The following is a 19209-nucleotide window of genomic DNA, read 5'->3' on the forward strand; positions in this document are numbered from 1 at the left end:
ACAGAGTGAGATACTGTCTCAAAAACAGTGAACAATCATAAAGGTGAATGTTGTAAAAGGAGTGGTAGGTTTTAAAGTTAATGAAAGACTGAATTTCATATATAAAGACATGGCATCCATAAAAAGGAAGCATTAAGAACACTTTGATTACTACAGTTTAGATATTGAATGTCTCCAAAGGTGCATATGTTAAAGTTTGAGTCCTCAGCTAATGGCTGTTGAGAGTCCATAAATCCTTAGAAGGTAGAGTCTAGTAGAAGAAATCAGCTCATCAGAGGTAATTCCCTTGAATGGAAAATTGGAACTTTGGCCTCTTTTTTCTCTCTATTTCCTAGCTGTAAGGGCATGAGCATATCTCACACACAACATTCTCTCACCATGACTTACTTTGTTTATCACAGGCCAAAATTACAAAGCAAAGCAAGTATAGACTAGATCTTTTAAAACTATATGCCATAATGAACCTTTCCTTTTTTAATTTTTTAAATTTATTTGAGAGTAACAAATAGAGAGAAAGAGGCAAATATAGAGAGAGAGAGAATGGGCACGACAGGGCCTCCAGCCACTGCAGACAAAATCCAGACATGTGCATCCCCTTGTGCATCTGGCTAATGTGGGTCCTGTGGCATTGAGCCTCAAACTGGGATCCTTAGGCTTCACAGGCAAGCGCTCAACCACTAAGGAAAAAAAAAGGAAAGAGGAAGGGAGTAAGGGAGGAATTTAAGAATGAGATGATATGGGTATAAGTGAAAGAGAAGGCCATGCCATAGATGCAGGGGCTTCTAGCAACCGTCTATTCCCATCTAGATATTTGTCAAACTCGAGATGGTGCACTCCTTATGCTTTCTTCCCAATATTAAAGATTGATATAGAACTGTGTGGCCAGATTTCAGGAGTGATGGGATAATGGTACTCAGGACAGTACTGTCCAGTCCTTCTTGAAAGCAAAGATTTGTATGAAAGGTTTAAAAAAATTCCAATTTTACCATTTGATAGGATAAGATAAACAAGGACATATATCCTACATATTTTATATCCCTTAAATAGTGCTTTTATTTTAACATTGTTACAATAAAATCCATTCTTTTAAGATATACAAAAATGCAATAACACAAAAAAGTGCTAGTAACAATGGCAAAGAGTGAACCATATTATTAATAAGGCCATCTACAGTGTTAAATCCATTTCTGGCTTCCTCCTTTCCATTTAGTGCTCCAATGACTATTGTTTTAGAAACCATACTTATAAAATATCAAAGGAATATAATTAAAAATTATTCAGAGCTTGTCTTAATGTCTGAATTTAGTGTATGTTTACATTTTACTTTCTATTTTTATGGAAACTGGCTGTCAGTAGAGAGCAATCAAGTCCATGTTTCCTTCAGCACTGGTGCAGGCTCACCTGAGGTGCAGCCTGCTTCTGACTGGTGAGAGGTTCTTTCTTGGAGGGTGATAGCTGGGGCCAGCCAGTCCAAGAGCAGCATCAGGCCTGTGAGAGTCCAGAGCAGCTGCCGCACCACCACAGTGTGCATGGATATTACATGCATAAAGGCATATTTGGAGCTGGTTGGAGAAAGAACTTAATGCTCCTTTCTTTTTTATCTTTATAATCCACTTTCCTAGAAAGGATTATCCTGCTATTTATACTAACTTTATAAATGCAGTTTTACATTAAATGAAGAACTATACTACAACAAGGTACTCTGAGAATGCAGTGTATGAATTGGGTAGAAAATTCCCCTTAATCAGCTGAAACAATGAAGACACGTACATACAAATATTGTTAAAATTGTTTTGTTCTTGAATAAGTTAAAAAAAAAAAACATTTTTTTGTCCGAGGTAACCAGAGGGAGATATACATCTGGAGAGTGGTGAACACATCATTTCTGTTTGGGAAAAAAACTGGTATTAAAGCTGAAATTATTCATCTGTAGTATGATCCAAATTTGTTAAGCTGGGAGTGTCATGGAGAGTAATTTGTCACCAGAAATGTGCTTAAGCTGGCAATTTCACTGTTTATTTTCAATGACATCTTTCTTTGTTTGTACTTAGTGATGAGCTTCTGACTCACAGTAAAGTAAAATGAGGGTCTTTATGCCACAGTGGTCACATTAGTGACATTTCCCTGAAAAACCTAGGCCTGGGGCCAATTCCATCCTCTGTGTCTGTTCTTTGTATGTTCTCACTCATCCCACTATGTTTTCCCCTTTTTGTCTGATTACATTTTGTAGGCTACTTTCATGTCTATTCTACACCTTCTCAATGAGTATGTGCAAGGAAATATTAGAGTGTTTTGCATCAGGTTTATTAGCTTGTTAAATAATTACCTCAGAAAGTACTTGAAACTACAGATGAGGGAAGGCACTGGAACTGGAAGGTAAGTAATGTCCAATTAATTGAGTAAAGTGAACTTTGCTAAATGCACAGGAAATGTTTTAAACAAAAGCATGAAATATAATACACTTGAACTCAAGGGAAAGAAGAAAATAAAACTGTCACATGTTGGACGCAAAGACTGATGCAAAACCCATGCAGTGGTTAGAGCTGTGGCCATGTACGCTGACAGTTTCCAACATACAGTTACAACTGTCCTACTCAGTTCCATGCTGTTGGGATGAACTTCCAAACTAGACATAGTTTATGAAAGGAAGGAATTTACATGGAGCTTATAGATCCAAGGGAAGCTCCATTGATGGTGGAAGATGCTGGCCCCTTTTACAGATCCACACAGAAAGAAAAAGCCATCACCAGCCAGCAAGCCCCCCACATAAGCAAGCAAGAAAGCAGGGAACCCAGGCAGAGCCCAAGCACTCTGCATATATTTGGGCTTCAGTTCTGCCCCCAGTCACACCTTCTCCAGCCAGGCAGCTAAAAACAATGTTTTAAATAAAAAATAACACCCAAGTCTATTGGGGTCATTCAAACTAGCACAACAACTTTACATGCTGTATTACCCAGAGAAGCATAAACATGAGGCCCTTGTACCCTTAAAGGTGAGAAGACTCCACATGCATTCAGGGAATATGACCACTAAGATCATTATCTTCTTATTCACCTCTCCTCAGAGCACTTGTGGACAGAGGCTTTGCAGCAGAGCCCAGGATTACTCATATATAGCAATGACTTATTTTCAATATCATGAGAAGTTAATGGAAATGTTCATATACAAGAGCTTGTAAAATATACTCCAAGTGTGACCCAAAGAAAATGGTTAATAAAAACTGCACACCCAAAAGAGAATGCAAGCTGGGCACAGGTATTCTTCACTCTCTGCTTCCTAACTGTGGATGCAAAATGATCAGTTGCTTCTTGCTTCTGATTTCATGTGTTCAATGCCATGATGAGCTGTGACTTCCAATTGTAAGCTGAAGTAAACACTTAAACTAATATTTTTGAGGTGTTTTGTCTCAGGAACAAGAGATAAAGCTAATACATTCTATTTATTTGTATATGTAAATATATTCTGTAAAATAAACTTTATAAAAGTAATAAGGAATCTGTAAATCTTGGACTGAAACTATGTTGTTCAGTAAAGAGAAATTGGTAATGATGGAAGAAAGACATCAAAAATGAATGTTGTTTATATTAACAAAGAGCATAATGTGAAGCACTGGTCAATGTAAGAACTACTGTGGCAACAACAGTCAGGGCTCATGAACCTAAAATTGTAAGTGGACCAATTTCCCATTTTATAAAGGTGTTTCTTGACAATTTGTAGGACTATTGTGCTTCATATATATTCAAACTGAATTAAATTAGTCAACTCCTGGGTGATCATCTTTCTTGAAAGAGATCCTGGCTGTGGTAAAATGTTTATTTTATAGAACTTCATTTTATTTATTTTTTATTAAGAACATAGTTTGTATAAATATATAATGTCTTGGTACCATCTTTCCTCTCCTCCCTACCCCCATTCTACAGAGGGCCTTCCTCAGAGGATTGCTGGTATTCCCCATGGGTTTGTAGGTTTTGCACTTTGGTAGCAGCAGTCAGTTATTGGGGGTAAGCAACATCTCTTGGCGCAATATCCCAACCTGTGGCTCTTACAATCATCCCCGCTCCCCCAGCTGCAGAACTCCCTGAACTTTGGTGAGTGAGTTTTAAGTCTACTTCAGTGATGATCTCCTGGGACCCTCTGAATTTCTGCTTTCATATGTGTTGACTATCCTCAGTGTCAATCTCCTTCACTCTGGCACTGATTGTCAGGCTCACTTTGGAAGCAGCACTCTTGCTTGTCTCCCCATTTCCTCTGTGGTTTCGCCTGGTCCTTGACTGAAATGCCAGGGGTGCTTTATCTCCTCAGTGCACATTACTTTCTGAAAAAGACAAACAGATTCTCCAGTGGAGAGTGAAGTTAGTGTAGGTTAAATTGATAAGTGGTATTAATTTAGGGAGAATTTGATGGCTATGGCCCTTCCTTTAGCCAAAGACTATGGGAGCTTGACACTGGAGAACATAATCTTTGTTTCCATAGGATTCAGACCTGTTCCCAGTTCAAGATATGGGTTCCTTTCTACTAAACAGATCTCTTAGCCAATCAGAAAGCCATTGTCACCCTCCATGTTTTGTGCCACCATTGCACTGATGTGTACTTCTTGTGAGGCTGATTGTTTTTCTGAATAGTTTAGACCCCTGCATGCTCACACCATTGTTGGCCACTTTCCCCCAATAGCTCATGTAGTGCTTTCCAGCACTAGAGGGGCTGTCCACGGACTGGTTCTTTTCTGCATTCCAGCCAGGTATCTCTGTGTTATGTGTTGGCAGCATAGGAAGTCTTCAACAATATGGTCTTACCTTTTACCTCAGCAGGTAATCAAGTGCTTTGACAGAAGCCTATCTTGTTCTGGGGACTTTGTTGGTATCTCTGATCAAAAGCTCAGTGTGAGGTATTACCAACTACCAAACAAGCCCTTCAAGTTACAGGTCAGAGCCAAAATGTTTTAAGGTTAGTCTTCATCCCACCCTCTCCAGGGCCTTTCTTTTTTGGGCACTCCCCCTCCACTCTTGTTGAAGGTTATATTTATATATATTAGTTTACCTTTAAAGAAAAAGGTTTTTATGATACCAGTACATTTTGGATTTAGTTTTGTGTTTGTTTTCCATCACCCTCTGTCTCCCCTCCCCCAAAACACTTCTATTCCTATCTTTGGTCCTCACGTTGCCTATCAGGTATGCCAGCAACAGAAGCTTGTCCATATTAGGAAGAACAGATTAGTGGGAACATGCAATGTTAGTCATTCTGTGATTGTGTGCATTCCTTGAGTATGATCTGTTCTAAGTCCATCCATTTTCCTGCAAATTTCATTGTGTGATTGTTATTACTGAATAGAATTATTCCATTGTGTATATATATAAAAACTTTTTTGGGCTGGAGAGATGCCTGAGCAGTTGAGCACTTGCCTGTGAAGTATTAGGACTCTGGTTCAAGGCTCAATTCCCCAGGACCCTTGTTAGCCAGATGAACAAGAGGAAGAACATGACTGGAGTTCGTTTGCAGAGGCTAGAGGCCCTGGCATGCCCATTCTCTCTCTCTCTGCCTCTTTCTCTTTTTGTCTTTTGCTCTTAAATAAATAAATAAAACTTAAAAAAAAAAAGACTTTGTTATCCATTCATCAATGATGGGCACCTGGGCTGATTCCAGTTCTTAGCTATTATCAGTTAAGCACCTATAAATATGGTTAAAGAAATATCTCTACAGTGAAGCATGGAACATTTAGAGTAAATGCCCAATAAAGTAATAACTGAGTCTGTTGGTAGTTCTATAGTCATCTTTTCAGGAAACTCCATATTGATTTCAGTAGTGGTTGTACAAATTTACCTTCCCATTAAGAATGGATTACGGTTCCTCTTTCCCCAAATCTTCACCAACACATGATGCTTGATGTTTTAATGATGTCCATCCTTATTGGAGTAAGGTGGAATCTCACAATTGTTTTAATTTGCACTTCTCTGATGGTTAGAATTGTTTAACGCTTTTGTAAGTTTGTGTTAGCCACGTGTATTTCTTCCTTTGAAAACTACCTATTCAGTTATCTCCCCCATTTTTTGAGTGGGTCATTTGATTTTTTTTTGATTATTCATTTTGCTGAGTACTTTGCACATTTTAAATAAATATTAGGCCTCTGTTAGTGGTAGAGATGGCAAAAATTTTCTCCCATTCTTTGGGTAATCTATGGACTTTGCTTATCATATTTTGTGCAAATGCTGTTTAGCTTGAGGAGATACCATTGGTTGAGAGATGGTTTAATTTCCTGGGCTACTGGGGTATTGTTCAAGAAGTACTTCCCAACTCCTATATCGTAGAGAGTTCCTCCTATTTTTTCTACCAGTAGTTGAAGAATTTCAGGTCTTATATTGAGGTCTTTAATCCATTTGGAGTTGATTTTTGTGTATGTTGAGATAAGTGGTTTGGATCAATTTGTCTACATGTGGTTATCCAATTTGTCTAGCACCATTTGTTGACGATGCTATATTTTCTCCTGTCTATGTTATTGACATCTTTTTCAAAGATCAAGTAGCTATACCTACTTGGCTTAAGGTCCGGGTTTTCAATTCTGTGCCATTGGTGTATATGTGTCTCTTTTTATACCAGTACCAGTCTTTTTGTTACAATGACTTTGTAATATATATTGAGATCGGGTATGGTGATACCTCCAGTGGTATTTTTTATTGCTTTGCTGAGGATATGTTTGGATATCTGAGGCATGCTGCCATTTCATATGAATTTTGAGATCACTTTTTTCTTTCTCTGTGAAGAATAATGCTAGACTTTTTTCAATTTTTTTATTAACAAATTCCATGATTATAAAAAATATGGTAATACCCTCTCTCCCCCCACTTTCCCCTTTGAATCTCCATTCTCCATCATATTTCCTCCCCCTCTCTATCAGTCTCTCTTATTTTGATGTCATGATCTTTTCCTCCTATTATTATGGTCTTGTGTAGGTAGTGTCAGTGAGGTCATGGATATTGGCATTACATTAAATCTGTGTATTACTTTTGGTAGAATTTCTATTTTCAAAATATTAATTCTATCCATCCAAGAGCATGGGAGGTTTTTCCATCTGCTCATGTCCTCCTCAATTATTTCTTTCTTAAATGATTTTTATATTTTTACTGTATACGTATGTCACATCCATGGTTAGTGCTATCCCAATATATTTAATTTTTTTGTTGTTGTTGTTGCCATTGAAAACTTGTCTGCTTCACTGATTGTTTTCTCTGTGTATTTGTCCTTTACATACAGAAAGAATACTGATTTTTGTGTATTTGACTTTGAATTCTGCCACTTTGTTGAAGGAATTAATCACCTTTACAAGTTTTAAAAGTGTGACTTTCAGGGAACTTATGCATAGGGTCATGTCATCTGTAAATAGGGCTAATTTGACTTCTTCCTTTCCAATATGTGTCCATTTGTTTCTTCCTCCAGTCTTACTGCCTGGGTTAGAACTTCTAGTACTATGTTGAAGAGCAGTCGTGAGAATGGGCACCCTTGTCTTGTTCCAGATCTCAATAAGAACTCCTGGACTCTTTTTTTCATTAAGTATTATTTAGGTTTTAGGTGCTTTGCATAGCTTTTATTATGAAGAGCTGTAAATTGTCCATGCCAATTCTCTCCAGCATTTTGATCAGGTGGTGGTGGTGCATTTTTTTTTCAAAGACTTCTACATCTGCTGAAATGATCATGTGGTTTTAATGATTAAGTTTATGTGTTGTTGAATTTTGTAGAACACATTAAAATAATTCCTCTGACAATTTCTTGAATTCATTTTAATGTATATTTTCAGTCATGGGTAGCTTGGAGTTCATAGAACAGGAAGTATTTGTGGCCATTATAAACACTAACATACACAAGTCCTAAGGTAAGTAGTTCAGTATATTAAAAATTAAGATGGGCTGGAGAGATGGCTTAGCGGTTAAGTGCTTGCCTATGAAGCCTAAGGACCTCGGTTCGAGGCTCGGTTCCCCAGGTCCCACGTTAGTCAGATGCACAAGGGGGTGCACGCGTCTGGAGTTCGTTTGCAGAGGCTGGAAGCCCTGGCGCGCCCATTCTCTCTCTCTCCCTCTATCTGTCTTTCTCTCTGTGTCTGTCGCTCTCAAATAAATAAATAAAAATTTTAAAAAAAATTAAGAAAAATTTGAAGATGTAATGGGTAATAACATTACATTCAAATTAAATTAAAATTATTTCATTATGATGTAACTTGCATTGTACTGTGATTCACTCAATTTTCTTATTATTAGTAGGATTCATTATAGTATTTGTTGTAATCAAATATTTTTCAATTTTATAATATTTGTCATTAAGTCATATTGAATATACTCCCATATGCAGACTTTAAAAGAGCCAGGACAGGCTTCTTAAATACAAAGTATCTGTTTATTGAATGATTTCTTTTCTTTTCTATGAATGTAAAAAAGAAAAAAATGAGATGGGGCTGGAGAGATTGCTTGTTGGTTAAGGCACTTGCCTGTGAAGCCTAAGGACCCAGGTTCAATTCTCCAGGTCCCACATAAGCCAGATGCACATGGTGGTGCATGTGTCTGCTGGTCATTTGCAGTGGCTAGAGGCCCTGTTGTGCCCATTCTCTCATTCTTTCACTCTCTTTCTCTCTCTCTGTCTCTAATAAATAAATAGAAATACATTTAAAAAAAGAAAAGCTAGATGGATATGAAGTAATTATATCAGCTTCCAAACCATCATGATGAGGCTTAAGACATATATATATGTGTATATATATGTATACACACACACACACACACACACACACAAATTTATCATGTATGAATCTACCTTCAACTTCTAGGAAGCCCAATGTGGAAGGTGTACTGAATTGAGGAGTTGACATTACCTGCATCCTTCTAACTAGAACTTTCTGAGAACCATGCTCTCTCATTTTGGGTTCTTGATTTACTGTTTGCTGTGCTTGAGTAAACTTTCCTTACCTTCCGCCTTCTTAACCTATAGCATTTCTGGAGATCTCAGTCAGAAGTAAAATACTATTTCCACAAGGAAATTTGTCTGTGTTGTATTAAGGAGGTCTTTCTCCCTTCATGTTCTCATCACACATCACATTTATTGAATGCCTACTTACCATAATTTATTCTTCTTAAACATGATTTATGTACTCTCACTGGGAAATAAAATGTAATGTTCATTAAGCTATTGTACAATGTTCCTGAAGACTTTAAATGTTTACCGTACTATTATTGAAAGACTTCTTTCAAAAATTGTTAAGGCATATTTTTTTGCTATGTCTTTCTTATGGATATATAAACAATAATTCCAAATAAAGATATTTCTTTAAATGTACAACCCAGAGAGGCAGATGTCTATTTCCACACAGCATTGTCTTTTGAGCCACAAAAGCTTTGGGAATGCAGTGCTTCTTCAATTTGCTTCAAGATCCCAGTCATTGCTTAGCTGTCAGCTGCTGTTGCTGTTGCTGTTGCTACTGCTGCTGCTGCTACTGCTGCTGCTGCTTCTCCTCTTCCTCCCCATCTTCCTTCTCTTCCTTCTCCTTCTCCTTCTTCTTTTCTCCCTCTCTCTCTCTCTCTCTCTCTCTCTCTCTCTCTCTCTCTCTCTCTCTCTCTCTCTCTCTCTCTCTTACACACACATGTGCTTTTAAATGTGGTGTGGATGTGTATGCATGTGTGTGTGGTACATGTATATTTTTGCATGTGGTGCCAATACTTCTGCCAGGGTAGCTGAACCTAGTCTGGGTGTTGGGCGTCTGGCTGTATTGCTGTGCAACAAGTTCTTACTTGAGCTGGATTATGTTATTGATCCTGGAGCTTGCAAATTTTTCTCAAGCTCTGTTAATTCAAGTGTCTCTGCTCCCACATCCCAGAGGGCTAGTTACCTATGCACCTGGCCATTCTCATCTCTATATGGGGGTCCTTCCATAAAACTCCACATGTCTCTCAGGCCTCCTCAGACTTCATACTTGGAATAGAAGTGCTATTAACCAGTGAGCCTTCTTTAGAGCTTTAAGCTGCATCTTTGATGAAGGTTAGCATGAGTGATTTATTAGTTTTGCCAGAATGTCTTAAGTTTAAGTTTTCTGATGTATCCAGGACAATTTGGTTCTTGCTCAAATAGATTTTGGAATTTCTAAACAGCCACTGAAGAAAAACAATGAGAATCAAGTAGATAGAAGTGATAGTTACCACACCTTAGCTAAATGAGTAAGATACCACTGATTGTAACAAAGTTAAAATATATATTTCCGAACAATGTCATAATTTTTTTCTATTTTATGAAGAGTAGTTCCTTTAATCTTCACAACAAGAATCTTATAAGGCATGACAATGTTGATTCTTATTTCATTTATGAGAAAATGGAACATATATAAGTTTACATAACTTACTGAATTTTGTACATCCAGAAAGTGGCAGAACTGTACAAACTTATATTTCATCTATAGCTAAAATGAAGCTACAAAATATGTTTACATTTTTATGACACATGACTTTTTAAAATTTTTTAACTTTTTTATTGACAATTTCTATACTTCGAGACAATAAAACAAGAGATTTCCCTCCCCTCCCCCACTTTGCACTTAAAAACTCTGCTCTCCATCATATCCCCTCCCTCTCTCCATTAGTCTCTCTTTTAGTTTGATGTCATCATATTTTCTCCTATTATGAGGGTCTTGTATAGGTATTGCTAAGCACTGCAAGGTCATGGATATTGAGGCCAATTTCTGTCTGGACAGTTGCATTGTAAGCAGTGGCACCTTCCTTTGGCATTTACATTCTTTCTGCCGCTCATTCTGTAATGGATACTGAGCCTTGCAGGGTGTAATAACGGTGTTTCAGTGATGGACACTCCTCCATCCCTTCTTCTCAGCATTATGTTGCCTTTTAGATCATCCAAGTGCTCATCGCCATCTGAAAAGAGAAGCTTTTCTAACCATAAGTGAGAGTAGCACTAATACATGAATAAGAACATTAAGTGTAGTGCTTTCAGGGCAACTTGATGAGAATAATATATGCATTTATCCAGACAAGAGCAGGCTTAATACCCCTAAGCCCCATGACCTCTCTGCCATAGACTTTTGATTAGGTTTTCAGTACCAGGTATGCATTCCCACAGAACATGCCTTCAGTCCAATTAGACAGGAATTGGTTTCCCTCAAAGCAGACATGCCACTATTGCATCATTTGGTCATTTGGCCTGTCTGGTCAAACTTGAGTCTTTCAGTGTCCACTGTTTTCACTGATGATTATTTTTGTGTCCATTAGGACTGCATAGAGTGCAAATTTTTCCAGCTTTCAGTTGGCTGGTCTACAGGGAAAAAGTTTTCTTTTCAGCACCAACTTGATTTCTCAGTGATTTTGCCTCTCAGGAATGTGAAGTCTTCAGGAATAATATTTTACCATCTGTTTCTCAAGGAAAGTAAAGGGCCTTGTCAATAACCTGTAATGTTTTGGAGGCAACAGGGACCTCCATGACCAATAACTCAATGGTTGGTATCCCATCCCTGGTACTTAAAATTTTGTAGTAATTACCTATGCCTTCTGAATGTGCCATTACTCAAAAAAGTACGCTTTCATACGTCTTATTAAGAATATCTTGAACTTTGATTGACCCTCCAAACCACACTTATTTTAGATAATCTCTTCCTCTGGCCTTGCTTAGGCCTTTCCCCTCCCTATAACCTGTTCTTCTACTTACATATATAAAATAACATCCCCTTAAGTCCTTCCCTCTCCTCCCTCCCTTATAGCCTTTTTCTGGCTTATTGGCCTCTGCTACCAATGTTTGGTTCCACCTAACACACAAGTCTGTACATTTGTAGCTAGGGTTCATATATGAAAGAGAACATGCAATATTTGGCTTTCTGGGCCTGGGTTCCCTTAGTACAGTCCTTTCCAGATCCATCCTCTTCCCTGTAAATTTCATAATTTCATTTTTCTTTACCGCTGAATAGAACTCCATTGTGTAAATGTACCACACATTCATTATCCATTAATCTGTGGAGAGACATCTATGTTGGTTCTATTTCCTAGCTATTGTGAATAGAACAGCAATAAGTATGGTTGTGCAAGTCTCTCTAAGGTAGTGAGAAGAGTCATTAGAATATATGCCTAGGAGTGCTATAGCTGAATCATATGTTAATTTTATTTTTAACTGTCTAAAACCTCCACACTGATTTCCATAATGGCTGTACCAGATTACATTCCCACCAATAGTGTAGAAGGAGTCCCCTTTTTCTACATCCTCTCCAACATTCACTGTCATTTGTTTTCTTGATGGTATCCATTCTGACAGGAGTATGATGGGATCTCAGAATAGTTTTACTTTTCATTTCCCTTATTGCTAATGATGAAGAACACATTTCATATGCTTATGTGCCATTTGTGTTTCTTCTGATGAGAACTCTCTATATAGTTCCATAGACCATTTTTAAATTGGGTAGTTTGATTTCTGCTTTTTGAGTTCTTTGTATATTCTGGATGTTCATCCTCTGTGAGATGCATAGCTAGCAAAGATTTTCTACCATTCTGTAGGTTGTCTCTTTGCTCTTTTCACAGTGCCCTTTGCTGTTCAAAAGCTTTGTAATTTCATGAGATCCCACTGTTTGAATAGTGGTGTTATGTCCTGACCAATTGGGGTTGTATTATATTCAGAAAGTGATTGCCAATGCCAGTATATTGAAGGGTTTCCCCTACTTTTTCCTGTAGCAATTTTAGAGCTCCTGGTCTGATATTAAGATCCCTGATCCACGTGGACTTGATTCCTGTGCATGAAGAAAGATAAGGCTCTATTGTCATCTTTCTATATACAGATATCCAGTTTTCCCAGCACAATTTGTTAAAGAGATTATATTTTCTCCTGAATATTTTTTGTATTTTTTTTTTTTTGTTTGTTTTTGAGGTAGGGTCTCACTCTGGTCCAGGCTGACCTGGAATTAACTCTGTAGTCTCAAGGTGGCCTCGAACTCATGGCGATCCTCCTACGTCTGCCTCCTAAATGCTGGGATTAAAGGCGTGCGCCACCACGCCTGGCTTAGTTTTTGCATTTTTGTCAAAAATCAGGTGACTGTAGCTGCCTGAATTAACATCTGTTCTCTTCCATTGATCTACACGTCTCTCTTTGTGCCATGATGATTTTGTTACTATGGCTTTGTAACATAGATTAAAATCAAGTATGCTGATACCACCAGCCTTACTTTTGTTGCTCAAAATTGTTTTGGCTATTCTGTATGTTCTGTAATTTTTCTTGTTGTCGATGTGCAATTTAATCCCATTGTGGTCAAATAGGGTACAAAGGATTAATTCAATTTTCCTGTATTGATTGAGAATTGATTTGCATCCTAATATATGCTCTATTTTAGAGAATGTTCCATGTGCTGCTGAGAAATATGTTTATCCTGCATTGTTTGGATGGAATGTTCTGTCAATATCTGTTAGGTCCATTTCTTCCATGACATCAATTAATCCAGATGTCTCTCTGTTTATTTTTTGCTGGTATGATCTGTCAATTGATGACAATGGGGTATTGAAGTCACCAACTACAATTGTGTTTGGTGTTACCTGTGATCTTAAGTCTAATAGTGTTTATTTGATGAAATTGTGAGCCACCATGGTAGGTGCATATACATTTAGAATTGTAATGTCCTCCTGTGGATTGTTCCTTTAATCAGTATAAAATGACCTTTATCTTTTCTCACTAATGTTGGTTTGAAGTCTGTCCTGTAAACTATTAGGATAGTAACCCCTGCTTGTTTCCTAGGCTCCTTTGCCTGAATACTGTTTTCCATCCTTTTATCCTAAAACAGTGTTTTTATTTTATTGAGAGATAAGTTTCCTAGGGGCAACAATTTGCATGATCCTGCCTTTTAATCCAGTCTGCAAGCCTGTGTTTTTGGTTGGGGCATTGTGGTCATTGACTTTAGGAGTTATTGAAAGGTATATATTTGTTCCCACCATTCTTCTTATTTTGTAGTGCTTCCTCTTTTCCCTTTACTCACTTGTTTTTAACTGCTTTTTTTTTTTTTTAAATTTTTATTTATTTATTTATTTGAGAGTGACAGACACAGAGAGAAAGACAGATAGAGGGAGAGAGAGAATGGGCGCGCCAGGGCTTCCAGCCTCTGCAAACGAACTCCAGACGCGTGCGCCCCCTTGTGCATCTGGCTAACGTGGGACCTGGGGAACCGAGCCTCGAACCGGGGTCCTTAGGCTTCACAGGCAAGCGCTTAACCGCTAAGCCATCTCTCCAGCCCTTAACTGCTTTTTGAGTATGGCTTATGTTTTCCTATTTCCTTCTGTGTGTGTTTTGCTTTCTCTTTAGCATGAAGGATTCCTTCAGGTATTTTCTGTAGAGCTGGATTATTTGTCATAAATTCCTTTAGCCTGTTTTGTTATGGAATGTCCTTATTTCTCCATCAAATTGGATAGATAGCTTTGTAGGACAAAGTAACCTTGGTGTGCCACTGGGGCTCTGAATGCTGGAGGCTCATGGCTCTGATGGCTGGGGGATGGGAGAGTGCAGAAAGCCTGGTGTTGCTCAGACATTCCTTCCTGTATCTCACTCACTAGCTCCTTTGTTGATCTCAGCTGTCTTTCCCTCAGATTTCTTGACTTTGCAAGGAGTCTGACGAGGCTGGAAAGTCCCCTCGTGTGGTCTGTGCTGCTGCCCTTGCTCCACTTGCCTGGGGGGCAGTGCCAGGCGGGTGCATGCATTGTGCACATTGGTTTGCCACAAGCACCTCAGTGGGATTTTGCCCGGTTTCCTCATTTCTGGTGGATCTTGGTCTTTCTTGGTTCCCTACCGTGTCTAAGCAAAACCTATACTCCTTCACTTTTCAGAAGAATAGTGCATTTTGCTGTGGTTTTACATAAATCCATCCCTAGGCTAGTTTGGTGTTGCACCTTTGCCATCATCTTACCTGAAAGTACTTATGTCTACAATTTTTATTTTATTATTATTTATTTTTGTTTGTTTGAGGTAGGGTCTCACTGTAGCCCAAGCTGACCTGAAATTCACTCTGTATTCTCAGGGTGGCCTCAAACTCATGGCAATTCTCCTACCTCTGCCTCCTGAGTGCTAGGATTAAATGCATGCACCACCATGCCCTGCATGCTTACAATTTTTAAAAGGAAACTTTCCACTGCCAAGTTATGAATTCATTGAGAACACAGAACATGTTCTGTTGCAATTCTGATACATGCTTGCTGTGTGTGAAACCAACTAATGTGTTATTAGTATGACTATGAACACTTCCCCCAACATTTGTACCAACATCCTTCCCTACTTTTCTGTTGCATTAACTGTGAATTTTGCATTTTAGTCTTGTTTATAAAGATAACAAATATTTTACCTACTTTTGAACCTACATAAACAGAAGGAATACATTTTTAGAATATAAAATAGCTTTATGTTCATGAGTGCCATGAATATTTTTGCATATGTTTGTAATTCCAATATCCTCATTGCTGTGTGATATTCCAGTGGATGAAAAAAAATCACAATTTATTGATATACCCCATTCTTTATCAATATTTGTTTACATTCCAATTTGGAGTTATTGTGAACAAAACTGTTATAAGCCTTTCTTTCCTTTGGATAAAACACACATAGTAGGGGGCTGGAGAGATGACTTAGTGGTCAAGGCACTTGCATGCAAAGCCAAAGGGCCCAAGTTCAATTCCTCAGGACTCACATAAGCCAGATCCACAAAGGGGTACACACATATGGAGTTTGTTTGAAGTGGCTGGAGGCCCTGGCATGCCCATTCTCTCCGTCTCTCTCTCTCTCTCTCAAATAAATAAATACAAATAAAAAATACACATTAGGTTTGGAGAGAGAGCTCAGTGGTTAAGGCCTTTGCTTACAAAGCCTGATGGCCTAGCATTGACTTCCCAGTATCCATGTAATGCTATATGAACAAAGTGGCTCATGTATCTATAGTACATTTGCAGTAGTAGGAGGCCCTGGCATTCCCATTCTCTTTCCCTCCCTCATCTTTCTCTGTCTCTATCTCTGTCTCTCTGTCTCTCTCCTTTCTCTTTTTGCTTGCAAATGAGTAGGTCTTTTAAAAAATGCATGATTTTTTTTTTTTTTTTTGGTCTGGATATCTTGGGGGCTGTGATATACAAAATGTTCATCACTTGGAGATCCTCTGCACCACTGTGTAAAAGAAGATCCTGCTCATCTTGCCTGGATGGTAAAGCTTTCATAGCATTCAGCATGCAAATATTGATAACCTGTTGTATGTAAGAAGAAAATAGCAAATTTTATTAGTTTGGACTGAGTTAGTACTTCTAAATCACTATTCACCAACTTTACCCTCTTTTGAACTAGTTTGGTAGACACAGATTTTTTTTTTCTTCCTGAATTTGGATTGTGAGGCTGAAGAATGTTGTCATTCGAAGCTCTGCAATGGTGATGCCTGACATGAACCCAAGAGATCTAGCTATTCTGTGTGACTATTCTGCTCTAAGCCCCTCATCTTAGGAATGTGATATATTTGTTTCTCTAAACCAACTCGTTAATTATTAATTGTTGAGGACAGAAAACCTGGGAATTCTTTCCAATGTTTTTCACTCCCCTGACATCATTGAGGTGTCAGATTTCTGTGGAGTAGCTGAGACTATAGTGATTCTGGGTCAGAATAGTTTCTTCTTCCTATGCATGTCCTGGAGCAACCCAGAGATAAAATCATTTTTGAGATAGCTCAGGTAATCATGGAGGAGGCAGAGAGGAACTAAGCCAGCATTGACAGCCTGAGCTTGTTTCTGACAAGCCTTTGTCTCCCAGAGCATGCCCATTGCTACCTCATTTTAGTCTTTAAGCCAAGAAGCATTTCATCACCTAATTAAAGAAATTTAAATAAAAATTAGTTCTTTTGTGAATGGTTAACCAAGGGAAAAGAGATAACTATGAATAATTTTATTTTAATATCAATACAACATACATATAATATGTAAAATATTATTGCACAAGTGAAAATCTCCAGTCATAAGGTTTTACATAAAGACAAATTCAAACCAAATTTTACCTTTTATGACATATCCATATATTTACATTAATAAGCCCATATTTACTCAGAGTGCTAAAATAATGTACTTTAATTGCATGCAAAAGCATTGGAATAATCTTTCTGTTCCTTATTTACCTCTATTATGAAATGTCTTGGCAGACATTAGCATTTTCTGCTTTCTCAAGGAAAAGATAATTTACCTGCTTAAAGATACTAGGCTCCTGTGTAATGTTTTTCTCCATTTGGTACCCTGGACTCCTCCTTGGAACACTTGAGTGCTCACAATCAAACCACAAAGGAACTTGCTAATAGCAACTGAATGGGAGCCTGCTGCAGTGCTGTGAGACCCAGCAATGTGAACTGCATCTCTGGGCGGAAGCCGGCTCCTCTCCACAGCTACATCTGCTTCCTTGCTTCCATTTCCCCCCCTCCCCCCGCTGCAACATCTGCTATGAAGTGGATACAAGCTCAGCACAGACAGGCCAGACATGAGCCTTTGTTTGAAATATCTGATCCTAAAATCTAGTGTCTCAATGCCAGTACTCAAACACCAACAACCAATGATTAGCACAACACCTGAAGTTAAAATCATTGCTGTTTATTCAAGAGGGATATTTTTCTTCTGAAGTTGTTGCTTTCGTTTTTCTTTCTGTTAAAGAGACTAGTGTGATGTTTCTGAGAAAAATATGTTTTCGTATAGGTGAAAGAAGAATTGAACCTTTTTAAGCAAAATACAGATGATTTGAAGGAATAAATTTTCTCTTTTGGGGAAGTTGTGGCACTATATCAGTTTTTTTATGTTGTAATGCCTTCTCTTTGATCATTATGGTCAAATGTGATGTTTCATTTCTATTGTATATTTATTAAAAGTATTTGTGCATCAAAGATCAAAGGATGGAGCAAGCCCCTGTTATATTTGAAGAACAATCCAGTAAATCATAAATCAGGCTTTGTATCCAAACTAACTCTTGGAGATGGGATAGAATTTTCTCTTGGAAAGTATTGTTATATTTGTTGTGGTTGCTTTGATTCCGGGGAATAGATCCTATTGTACCTGTCACTGGTGGGTTTGTATTGTGGCCGGGCTCCCTGACCAATATAATCTCATTTAGGCTTTTAAAAGTTGCAGCAATCTTACAAGGAAGATTGTGAGGGAGAAAGGGGAGACATCAAGCTCTGTGTCTAAAAGGAAATCCATCTACATTACTCTTTCTTACTGCTGGTGTCTTTTTGTGCCAACAAATAATATCAGCTTTGTCTGTCCATTTTCTCAGGCATTATTCAATGCACTCAATCACCTGAACTGTGAACCTAACAGTAAGTGTTGTTTAACTGGGGCAGCAACAGAAAGAGCACAGCAAATACCTGCCTAATTAATAAATTGCAAAGAATATTAATTTTACTTTTTTAATTCTTAGTTGAGACATTTATCTTAAGAATGTCTTATTATTTTAATGACAAAATGTGGCATATGTATAATGTAAGTCATTTTTCAGTGTGACCTTTTCACTAACATCTCACAGCCATCCATAATTTATCTCTGGTGCTCTGCACATCTTGTCTCTCAACAGCCAGGCAATTGAGCTTAGTGTTGGCTTTGGTTTCACATCATGGGCTGAATTAGTGCTGTATTATTGGTGTGGGTTTTAGTTGAATGTTTTGTTTCTGGAAAACATCCTTCCAGGAATGGAACAGAAGCAGAAAAATACAGGACTTTCTTGCTTTCTTTAAAATTTTTACCATTTCAACTTCCTTTACTGCAGGTTATCTGTAATATCTATCACCATGAGTAGACTTATGAGAACCCACTTCCTCCAGAAAAACAAGAGTTACTGATGTATTTCTAAGGCATCATTACTCAGCTCTGTGTGTGTTTCTCCCCCATTTTAATAGTAAAATCACACATCTCCGTGCTTATATTTACAATACCATTGCCTCTCAGAGGAGTCAAAGGATCAACTAACAAACATATAAAGGGACCGGGAATATCTTTGGGGACAGTATACAATATTAACTGCTGTTCTTTACTGACTATAGCTAGCACTTCCTAAGCACCTTCACAGGGTCCTACAGGAGCTCCCCTCAATCTGCAAGCAGGAATTCAGTGGTAGCTACTCTCTGCATTGTTGGCAATGCTATCCTGCTGCTACTAGGGCCTGGGAAATGCTGGCTGGCAACAGTGAGTCCATTCAAGTCCCCAGCAAATCAAGACATGG

The sequence above is a fragment of the Jaculus jaculus genome, chromosome 17, assembly GCF_020740685.1.
Source record: "Jaculus jaculus isolate mJacJac1 chromosome 17, mJacJac1.mat.Y.cur, whole genome shotgun sequence".
Lineage (NCBI taxonomy): Eukaryota > Metazoa > Chordata > Mammalia > Rodentia > Dipodidae > Jaculus > Jaculus jaculus.